The following is a 12,462-nucleotide window of genomic DNA, read 5'->3' as shown; positions in this document are numbered from 1 at the left end:
AACATTATCTCGGAAAGCAAAAATGGGTATGTTTGAAGGAATAGTGGTTCCAACAATGTTGTATGGTTGCGAGGCGTGGGCTATGGATAGAGTTGTGCGCATTAGGGTGGATGTGCTGGAAATGAGATGTTTGACGACAATGTGTGGTGTGAGGTGGTTTGATCGAGTAAGTAATGAAAAGGTAAGAGAGATATGTGGTAATAAAATGAGTGTGGTTGAGAGAGCAGAAGAGGGTGTTATGAAATTCTCTGGTGATATGGAGAGAATGAGTGAGGAAAGATTGACCAAGAGGATATATTTGTCGGAGGTGGAGGGAACGAGGAGAAATGGGACACCAAATTGGAGGTGTAAAGATGGAGTGAAAAAGATTTTGTGTGATTGGGGCCTGAACATGCAGGAGGGTGAAAGGCGGGCAAGGAATAGAGTGAATTGGATCGATGTGGTATACCGGGGTTGACGTGATGTCAGTGGATTGAATCAGGGCATGTGAAGCGTCTGGGGTAAACCATGGAAAGTTGTGTGGGGCCTGGATGTGGAAAGGGAGCTGTGGTTTCGGGCATTATTGCATGACAGCTAGAGACTGAGTGTGAACAAATGGGGCCTTTGTTGTCTTTTCCTAGGGCTACCCCGCACACATGAGGGGGGAGGGGGATGGTATCCCATGTGTGGCGAGGTGGCGATGGGAATGAATAAAGGCAGTGTGAATTGTGTGCATGGGTATATATGTATGTGTCCGTATGTGTGTATATATGTGTACATTGAGATGTATAGGTATGTATATTTGCGTGTGTGGACGTGGATGTATATACATTGTGTATGGGGGGGTTGGGCCATGTCTTTCGTCTGTTTCCTTGCGCTACTTCGCAAACGCGGGAGACAGCGACAAAGCAAAATAAATAAATAATATATATATATATATATATATATATATATATCCAATAGAACTTTATAGAATTCGACCAAGTGCTAGGCGAATGGTTTTTTTTTTTAGCCATCTGCAGACCCTTCTGACTCTGGTGACCCTTCTGTTCGTTTACTTTTTAATACACCTAAGAAAAAGTGGTATGAATGTATTACTCACACTATCATCTCTGTTTTGTGCGTTTTTTTCACGACCTCCACTTTAAAATCCTGCCCACTTTACAAAAAGTTAAATTTGATAGTTTTAGGTGCTAAGTTTTAGGTGCTAGACCCAGGATCTTATGCCCTCTATCAACTTTACCTATTATAAGGAATCTATTGGTAACAAGTTTGCTAATTTCTATTTTACAGACGTCCGTCCTGTGATATTTTATTGGAATATTCATTTACCTCTGTGAGAGAAATGATTATCTATAGTTACACGTGGAAGAATATCGCTTTCTTTCGTTTTCTCTCATAAGTACCCAGAGAAAACGTATCTCTTCAACCTCTACTGCTTATTGCGATTCACACAGAAACACATTTCTAAAAATCTTTCGCCATTCATTAATGTCCTCATGTTTCATTGTTAATCACCTCTTTCAGTTGCATCCAGGTTATACTGTGGCTCCCATGTATGACTACTATACGAAGTGGAGAATAGCCTCTTAAACAACCGTGACATAGATCATTTGGTTTTCTTACGTCAATAACGGAAATGTTCATTAAATCAAGACCCATTCATCTTTCTAGCATGAGCAGTGTGGGGCAACAAGGTTGAGAGCTACGGGCCCACTGAGAAGCCGTGGCAACCAGAGATAACAGGCCAGTGAGGGGATCTGGGCGAGGAGAAGAGAAGAGATAGAACTCAAAAATATTGATAAAGTGACCAGACAACAGGAAATATAAGTATCAAACACATTCTTCAGATTATGATTGTTCTTATGCAGTCTTTCCCCTCCCGTGGGCGTCCCCCTCACAACACCTTAACCCTCATCTCTGGGGGGTTGTAAGGGGCCATAATATTCCAACCCTTCCCAAGGCGACCCCTAATTGGTTGGGACACAAAAGATGATGATTCATTGTTTGACTTCATTCAGGGACCTGAGTGCATTATAATAGGTATACACAAGTGCAATACACCATAATAATGTACATAGTGGCTTCCACTAGGATAACCTACTGAAGTTTTACAAACTTATTCCCTGACACACAAGGCCTCCATGCAGACGCTGGACCGTCTAAAGTAAATTGTCCAACATAAATATACTCAGTCGTGAACGCTGGACTGATGAGACACAACTGGCGGACGTACAGCTTGGTTGTCTGGTGGTAACTGTGACGATGGACATGAAATAGAGACACAACAGTAAGATGAAAAGTACACATGACATTGATGCTGTCGAGTCTTCATTATCTCAAGACCTTATGTAATATGGCCAGCATAATTGTGGCAACAGAACAACAATTATTTCACTCAAGCTGGTCCAAGAGGAGACAAAAAAACTAACACGATATCATAAAGTATCCAGCAACACATGGACAGGGGATCATACCATCCAACTTCTCCAAAATTCTCAGTGATAAAGACAGGATCGAGAGAACGTGGCTCGTGTATTCAACGCTCAATGCTTCTCTTTACAGTTTCTGATGTGATCTATTCCGTCAGAGGTTGGGTCAGGTTCCTGTTCTGGTGGGTCTTGTTGCTGGACACATTTATATGTCAGTCTCAACACTCGCGACCCATCAGATGATCACTAGATAGTTCACTGTTACAGTTTCATTCACGTAAAGCTTATTGATCATCGGTAACATTACTGTGAACTGTTGTCATATCTTATTTACTCACTATCGCTGCAGTAACGCTGTCTCAGATGCAACTGAAGATTGACAGCTGGAGAATGGTACTCCTTCGTCTGTTATCAAGCAGTTAGTTCCCAGCTGAGAGAAACTTGATTCGAAACTGGAGCTCATGAGATAACAGATGATTTCCATAATGATTATTTTTTGTTTAGAGATGAGTGAAACTTGTGGCAAAATATAATTGGCTCATGGCAGAGCACATCAGGGGTATCATAGGAAAACAAATTTATTGAACTTATCTCATGTCTATTATAGAAGATCCTATGCTGAATCAAAGCGTCCAAATACTGTTCTATCGTCTATAACCATACCCGAGTCTTGCGTCATCAAGAACATATAACACTGAGTCTTGGAACGGCCAGTGATGGTGAGATCGGAGAAGCAAATACCGTCAGACACATAGATGTTAATGACTCTGGTGTAGCTGGATTGACAGAGCGTCTCCTTGGGTAACTGTTGGGATCCAGGGAGGATGGTGATGATGCCTACATGAGAAAAACATAACATCCGAAGGTGACCTTTTGATCATAACCAGTAACCTCACATGTCACAGGGTCTTAAACCTATGTGATGTTGTCAGGTTTTACAAAAATACTTTCACCTTATTCTGGAAATTTTGCACGGAATTTATCGTCTCTTTGTGGTCTCAGTAATAAGACTGCGAAGCGTCAACATCATTTGTGACACACGCGAAAATGTCATCTGAAACATCATGGTACAGTCACTTTGCTCATGTAAAACTTAAACATTTGAAGAAGTCTGGGATTCGTAATAGAGTCACTGAATTTCTTAAAATTCCCGCTTTTAACAGTGAAATATTTCAGAAGTGAAAATTCTGTCTTTTAGAATGTGTCAGGTCAAAGTTAATAGGAAATACATGAGAGGGTAGAAAGTTCAAAAGCTTGGAGGTGTAGGGAAAGAAATAGGTATCAGAATTGCCCACACTTGAGTTGCCGATGGCCACACAATAATCATATGACGCAGCAGCTTGCTGGGTATTGCGTGGTCTAGCTAGTGGTGGGGGGAACACAAACAGCCAGCCCTCGGGAGCAAAAACCGAAGTAATACCTATAGAGGAGAGAAATAGAGACAAAAAAAGAAACAATGCGGCGTACAATCTCCCAAAAAAGTATCGGTCTCCAGGGCCTGAAGTTTTGAATAATTAACACTTGACTTTGCTGCCAACCTGATGCAGTTGTAAACTTCATCAAGGTAGAAGCAAAGTTAAGTTTTAATCTCGGTCGGCCAGTTGTAAATCATTAGAAACCTCAGGCCATAGGGGCCGATACTTTTTTGGGAGACTGTACGGCAAGTGAATCAAGTTTTGAAGTTAGCCTGGGAGAGGTGATAAGTCGGACCACTTTCGAATCCCACTCTGTCAAGTAAGACCGGAAAGCTAGAGCCAACCCAGATGTGAGAGCAGTACTCCGTGCAAGGACGAATCAATCGTTTGTTTCAACGGAGCAAATGTTCAGAAGACAATAAGTGTCGACATCTAGACATGACACCCAGTCTCTTAGAGGTAAACTTATTCATTTCCGTAAAGTAAGATATCCAGGATAATATGGATGTTAAACAAATATCAAATATGTTCACCGAGTCAAGAGGTGGAATTACAGATTCGCTTAAGGAGAGAGGGAAGTTTTAAGAAATTTTCAATCGACAGATAGTCAGAAACTGGCTCTTGGAGGCATTAAACTTAATCAGATTTTGTCTACCCCACTGACCAAGTCTAAGTTTACTGAGGAAGTTGTGTCAAGATGAGATGCAGATCGAGTGAGAGATGAGGAGCAGAATTGAAGGATGTGGATGAATGAAGTGTTGAGTTGTCAGCGTATGAGTGCATTTGGTTATTTGCAGAAAAAAGGAAATCGTTGACAGAAAGGGGAAAAAGTTTAGGAGACAGGAAAGAACCTTGAAGGACACCACTTTAATGGATAAAGGGTGAGAGACTTAACCATCAGCAACCATTGATATAGATCGGCTAAAGAGGAAGCTAGACATGAGGGAGCAAAGTGAAGGAGGGAGCTTAGAGATGAGACTTCAATACCACACCCTGTCGAAATCTCTTCTCTTCAAGACCCTGGCATTCACGTCCCTCACCACCCCATCCGTAAACAAATTAAGCAGCCATGATGATATCACATACCCCTGCCGCAGACTAACCTTTCTTCTTACTCGTATACACACCTGACACACTTGTTGAAAACTTCTCACTGCCTCTTGTAATTTTCCTTCCACTCCATACATTCGTAAGACCTTCCACAAGGCATCTCCATCAACCCTATCCTATGCTTTCTCCAGATCCATAAATGCCATTTTTATATCACTTTGTTTTTTCTTTCGTTTTTAGATATTTCTTACACATACTTAAAAGCAAACATCTAATGAACACATCCTCTACCACTTCTGAAACCACACTGTTCCTCCTTAATCTGATGCTCTGTACATACCTTTACCCTCTCAATCAATACTCTCCCATACAGCTTACCAGGAATACTCAACACACTTATACATTTGTTGTCTGAACATTCATCTTAGTCCCCCTGGCCTTTATACAGTGGCACTATATATGCATTCAGCCAATCCTCAGGCACTTCACCATGATCCATACACACGTTGAATAACCTAACTAATCAATCAAAACACAGTTACCTTCTTTTAAGAAAATCAGTAACATTACCATCCACTCCAGCCGCATTGCCACATTTCGACTTACACGAGGATTTCACCACCGCTTCTCTCTTTACCAAACTACTCTCCATAACTCCATAATTCCCTCACTTCACGTACCTCCTCTATCATCCAATACATTCAACAGTCCTTCAAAATACTCTCTCCATCTCCTCACCTCATCGCTACATGTTATCACTTCTCCATGTGCCCCCTTCACAGATGTTTCCATTCGTTCTCTTATCTTCCTCACACAATGTACCTCTTTCTACAACATCTTATTCTCACTGGAGTATACAATGCTGCTCAGGGTTTCTAGATTATGGACCTCCATTATGTAGCGGTTATTGGTGCTGACCATGACGCATTCACAGGCCGCCCCGGACTGAGCAGTCGTGCACATAATATCGAATCCTTGTCATGGCAGCAGGTCCACAGTCAACCCAGCTGTTCATCCTTCCATAGGGGATGGTCAGTGATATGGGTACCTAGCTTAGGCTAAGCAGTTTGGGTCCACGAGACCGGGTATCAGTGATGGGTGATTTGAATGCAAAGGTGAGTAATGTGGCAGTTGAAGGTATAATTGATGTACGTGGGGTGTTCAGTGTTGTAACTGGAACTGGTGAAGAGCTTGTGGATTTGTGTGCTGAAAAAGGACTGGTGATTGGGAAGACCTGGTTTAAAAAGAGATATACATAAGTATACGTATGTGAGATGGTCAAAGGGCATTATTGGACTACGTGTTAATTGATAGGCGTGTAAAAGAGAGACTTTTGGATGTTACTGTGCTGAGAGGGGCAGGTGGTCTACAAACTGGTTAGCTTTGTTTTAGGCAAAATTTGTAAACAGTTCCCTTTCTTGTCCGCATGATAAAATAAAAAGTATGATGGCATGAACATACAAACCTGAACACCACCATCCGGTAACGCTTGTTTACCACTGGCGTCTTAGCTGCGTCTCTTCCTTATATATCAACGAACTGTTCTAAGTCTTTACACAAAAGTGCATTGGGAACTTGTCGTGTTTCACTTTCCTGTGGTATTATGCATATACTAGATCACACAAACCACCGTGACCTCTTGCAATATATACATGTGTATATGCATGTATATGTATGTATATGTGTACATGTTAACATGTTTATGTAAATGCATGTATACATGCATGTATACATACGTATATGTGCGTTTATGCAAATATACGCGTAATGAGTGGATGGGTCGTTCTTCGTCTGTTTCCTGGCGCTACCTCGCTGACGCGGGGAACGGCGATCACATTCGAGGCGTCTCAGCCAACACAGAACAGAACTGAGAGTTGAATGATAACAACATGTGTGTGGATGGGTCAGTGGTTGCCGTAGGGTTAGTCTTGCCGCGAGTGTATGGCATATAAGCATGATCGTGATTTTTTTTTTTTCTTTTTTTTATACTTTGTCGCTGTCTCCCGCGTTTGCGAGGTAGCGCAAGGAAACAGACGAAAGAAATGGCCCAACCCCCCCCATACACATGTATATACATACGTCCACACACGCAAATATACATACCTACACAGCCTTCCATGGTTTACCCCAGACGCCTCACATGCCTTGATTCAATCCACTGACAGCACGTCAACCCCGGTACACCACATTGCTCCAATTCACTCTATTCCTTGCTCGTGATACACTAACATATTCAACATGATTTTCCGAGGTTTATTCCAGTATCATTTTGAGTCAGTTTATCAGGCACTGTGTTCTTATCTTCCCGTGAGATTAATTTTCCAACATGATTAGGAAAAATCCTCCTCCTAAACCTTTGCATTTGACCTCAGCTAATATTATAAACTCGTAGAATCACTAGGAAAAAAGAACTCTTTAAATAAACCATAATGTCAGAGAGAAGGTTGAGCAGTGAACTTTACAATGTCTGAACTTGTAAAGGTAACAGTACATTGTTAACTTACCTACAAACTCTTTCAGTATTTTCCAAAATTTTGACATGAATTATTTACTTAGTTGAAGATTTGGCGTAAATACGGCAAGAGATTCTATCCTTTGGACACTGACTGATGGTTGGCTACATATATCTATACATATTCTGTCTTTCATACACGATCGCCATTTCCCGTGTCAACGAGGTTAGCGCCAACGAAGAAAAGTAGCAATGAAACCACAGATCCCTATCCACATCCAGGCCATACAGACCTACCCATGGTTTTCCCCGGCCGCTTCACATGCTGTCCACTGACAGTATATCGACCTCTGTACACCACGTTATTCCACTTCACTCTATCCCAAGCACGCCTTATACCCTCCGAAATGTTGAGGCCCCAGTCATTCAAAATATGTTTCACTCCATCCTTCCACCTCCAATTTGATCTCCTTCTCCTCCCCGCTACACACATACACACACTCCCACACACACTTCTAGCACATATATGTATTCTATTTGTTAACCTCTCGTCACTTCCTCTTACCATATGCCCAGACCATTTCAGCACACCCTCTTCAGCTCTCTAAACAGCATTCTTTTTATTACCACACTTTTCTCTCGGCCGTCCTTTACCTACTCGAACATTCTTCCTCACTCCACATATTGTCCTCAAAACATTTCTCTTCCAACACATCCATCCTCCTCCGCACAACCCTATCTATAGCCCATGCCTCACAACTATATGATATTGTTGGAACCGATACACCTTCAACCATACCCATTTCTCCCCCCCCCGCCCCCCCCCCTCCCCCAGATAGCGATTTCTTTTCAGTGTTCCCACAGCCTTTGTCTTCCAACCCATCCTATGATTCACTTCCACTTTCATGGTACCATTTGCTGCCATGTCTACTCCCACGTATCTAAAACAATTTCTCAACCTTCAAACTTAACCGCAGCTAACCTGCCCCTCAACCATACTAAACTTAAAAACTTGCTATTATTCACATTTACTCTAAACTTCTTCCTGTCACGCACTCTTCCAGACTTAGTCACCAACTTCTGCAGTTTCTCACTGGAAGCTGTCGTCATTGCTGTGCCATCAGCAAACAACAACTGACTCAGGCACCTTATCCACTAGAGACTGCGTGTACTCGTCCCTTTCTCCAAGACTCTTACATTTCTTGCTCTCAACATTCTATACATAAATATAAATAGCCATGGTGACATCATGCACCCTTACTATAGACCATTCTTTACTTTCCTCTTCCTACTCGTGCGCACGCCTTACATCCCTGATAGAAATTTCTGACTACTTCAGTTAGCTTTCCGGCCACACTATATATTCCTAGGACCTTCCACAAGGCATCGCTACCAATTCTATCATATGTTTTCTCCAGATGTCGCACATAAATCCTTCTGTTTCTCTAAGCATTTCCTACACCTTTAAGGCAAACACCTGATACACACGCACCCTTAAACCATATTCTAACAATCACTCAATTGCTACTTCCCCATACAACTTACTCAATAAACCTACACCACTGTAGTTTGAACATCCACCTTTACCCTCTTACCTTTATACAGTGGTACTATATATACATTACGCCAATCCTCAGGTACTTCACCATGACACATATACATATATTGAAAATCCTAATCTTCCATCAACAACACAGTCACTCCCTTTCTTAAGTAATTGAAATGCAATACAATCCACTCCCGCAGCCTTGCCACATTTCATCTTCCGCAAGGCCCTCACCACCTCTCTCTTCGCCAACCCACTCTCTCTGACTCTCACTTCGCATACCACCCCAATCCAAACGCCCTGCGATTGCCACCCAACCGTCAAACACACTGAACATTCCTTTAAGATACTCACTCCATCTCCTAATCTCATCACTACCTATTTTCACTTCCCCCTGTATCCCCTTCATAGATGTTCCCATTTGCTCTCTTGTTTATTTCACAATATCAACCTCCAAACAAAATATCATATTTTCTTGAAGAGCACTGATACTCGCTCATCCAAAATCTCATGTGCCCTCTTGTTCAACCCCTGTACCTTGACCTCCTATCGCTATCTCTTATACATCTCCCAATCATTTGCACTCCTTCCCTGACATTACCGCCAATATACCTCTCTTCTCTCTTTCACTAGCGACCTTACTTCATCCTCTCATCACTTACTACCCTATCTCCCCTGTACACCTCCACCCTGACACAATACAGCACGCATTTCTCGCACATGCCATCATTGCTTCCCTACATACCTCCCATTCCCCATCCACTAGCTTCGTTTACTCTTAGGTTTTGCTATCCTACACGCAATCTCTCCTAGTATCATTTCAAACAAGTCTCTCTCCTCGCTCACTTTCACCATTCTATTCTCACCCGTAACGTTTCCTTTTTTCCGAAAATCTCTACAACTCTTCACCCTCGCCTCCACCAGGTAGTAAAAAGACATATGACCAGCTACTCCTCTCAGCACATTCACATCCAGGAGTCCCTCTCTCTCATTCTCTCTGATATATAAATATATTATACTTAATCGCCGTCTCCTGCGTTAGCGAGGTAGCGCATGGAAACAGACGAGGACTGGCCCAACCCACCCACTTACACATGTATATACATAAGCGCCCACACACACACATGTACATACATATATATTTCAACGTATACATACATATACATACACAGACATATACATATATACACATGTACATATTCATAATTGCTTCCTTCATCCATTTCCATCGCCACCCCGCCACACATGAAATAGCAACCCCCTTTAATCGAGGTAGTGCAAGGAAAAGACAAAAAAGACCACATTCATTCACACTCATTCTCTAGCTGTCATGTGTAATGCACCGAAACCACAGCTCCCTTTCCACATCCAGGCCCCACAGACCTTTCCATGGTTTACCCCAGACGCTTCACATGCACTGGTTCAATCCACCGACAGCAAGTCCACCCCAGTATACCATATCGTTCCACTTCACTCTATTCCTTGCACGCCTTTCAACCTCCCGTATATTCAGGCCGCAATCGCTCAAAATCTTTTTCACTCCATCCTTCCACCTCTAATTTGGTCTCCCACTTCTCCTTGTTCCCTCCACCTCTGAAACATATATCCTCATTTTCAATCTTTCCTCACTCACTCTCTCCATGTGACCAAACCATTTCAATACACCCTCTTCTGCTCTCTCAACCACACTCTTTTTATTACCACACATCTCTCTTACCCTTACATTACTCATTCGATCAAACCACCTCACACCACATATTGTCCTAAAATATTTAATTTCCAACACACCCACCCTCCTCCGCACAAACCTATCTATAGCCCATGCCTTGCAACCATTCAACATTGTTAGAACCACTATTCCTTCAAACATACCCATTTTTGCTCTCCGAGATAACGTTCTCGCCTTCCACACATTCTTGAACTTGCCCCTCAACCATATTGAACCTAATAACCTTGCTGTTATTCACACTTGCTCTCAGCTTTCTTCTTTCACACACTTTACCAAACTCAGTCACCAATTTCTGCAGTTTCGCACCCGAATCAGCCACCAATGCTGTATCATCTGCGAACAGCATCTGACTCACTTCCCAAGCTCTCTCATCCACAACAGAGTGTAAACTTGCCCCTTTCTCCAAAACTCTTGCATTCACCTCCCTAACAACCCCATCCACAAACAAATTAAACAACCATGGAGACATCACACACCCCTGCCGCAAACCGACATTCAATGGGAACCAATCACTTTCCTCTCTTCCTTCTCGTACACATGCCTTACATCCTTGGTAAAAACTTTTCACTGCTTCTTGCGACTTAACTCCCACACCGTATACTCTTAAAATCTTCCGCAAAGCATCTCTATGAGCCCTGTCATGTGCCTTCTCCAGATCCATAAATGCTACATACAAATCCACCTGTAAGTATTTCTCACATACATTCTTCAAAGCAAATACCTAATCCACACGTCCTCTACCACTTCTGAAACCACACTGCTCTTCCCCAATCTGATGCTCTGTACATGCCTTCACCCTCTCAATCAATACCCTCTCATAGAATTTCCCAGGAATACTTAACAAACTTATACCTCTGCAATTTGAACACTCACCTTTATCCCCTTTGCCTTTGTACAATGACACTATGCATGCATTCCGCCAATCCTCTTGCGCTTCAACATGATCCATACATACAGAGAGTATCCTTACAAACTGATGAACAACACAATCACCCCTTTTTTTAACAAATTCCACTGCAGGACCATCCAAATCCGCTGCCTTGCCGGCTTTCATCTACCGCAAAGCTTTCACTACCTCTCCTCTGTTTACCAAACCATTCTCCCTGACCCGCTCACTTCGCACACCAGCTCGACCAAAATACCTAATATCTGCCACTCTATCATCCAACACATTCAACAAACCTTCAAAAAAGATATCACAATTCAGCGCGTGATCAACTAAATTCCTTTCTTACCACAGGACAATATAACACGATAAGTTCCCAAGTGCACTTTCGTGTAATAATCATATCATCAGGGAAGATACAAGAAAGAAATATAACAGTCAGCTGATATACAACGAAGAAACGTAGCTAGGACGTCATTCGGTAAACAAGTGACTACCCGAATGGAGGTTGGGTGCGTTTAATTCGGGCATCATGCGTATCATAAAACTTATCACATCGATAAGAAAGGGAACTGTTTAAAAATTTTGCCAACAATAAAACTATCCACTTTGTACAGACCTTGACTAATATAGATGTTATGATTCTTTGTGTATTTAATGATAGAGGGTTTAATGATATTTCTCGTGGTACAAGAGAGCTAATAACTGATATGGCATTACTCCAGGCAATGTAATGATCATAATTTTCAACATGATTCAACAAGGCATTTGATTTTATTACGTCTAACAGAAAGATCCTTACCAGTCTGCCCAACGTAAGACTTACGACGGTTTTCGCATGGTACTCTATAAACACACCTGCGAAACTTACTGGTGAGATCCTGATTAAGACTTTCCGTATAGTATCATTGTTACTGGAGGCAACATTTACATTAAAGAATTTAAGCAACATGGGAAGTAAAGTGAAATTATT

This window comes from Panulirus ornatus, chromosome 67 (assembly GCF_036320965.1).
Source record: "Panulirus ornatus isolate Po-2019 chromosome 67, ASM3632096v1, whole genome shotgun sequence".
Lineage (NCBI taxonomy): Eukaryota > Metazoa > Arthropoda > Malacostraca > Decapoda > Palinuridae > Panulirus > Panulirus ornatus.
Note: the sequence above shows the minus strand (reverse complement) of the source record.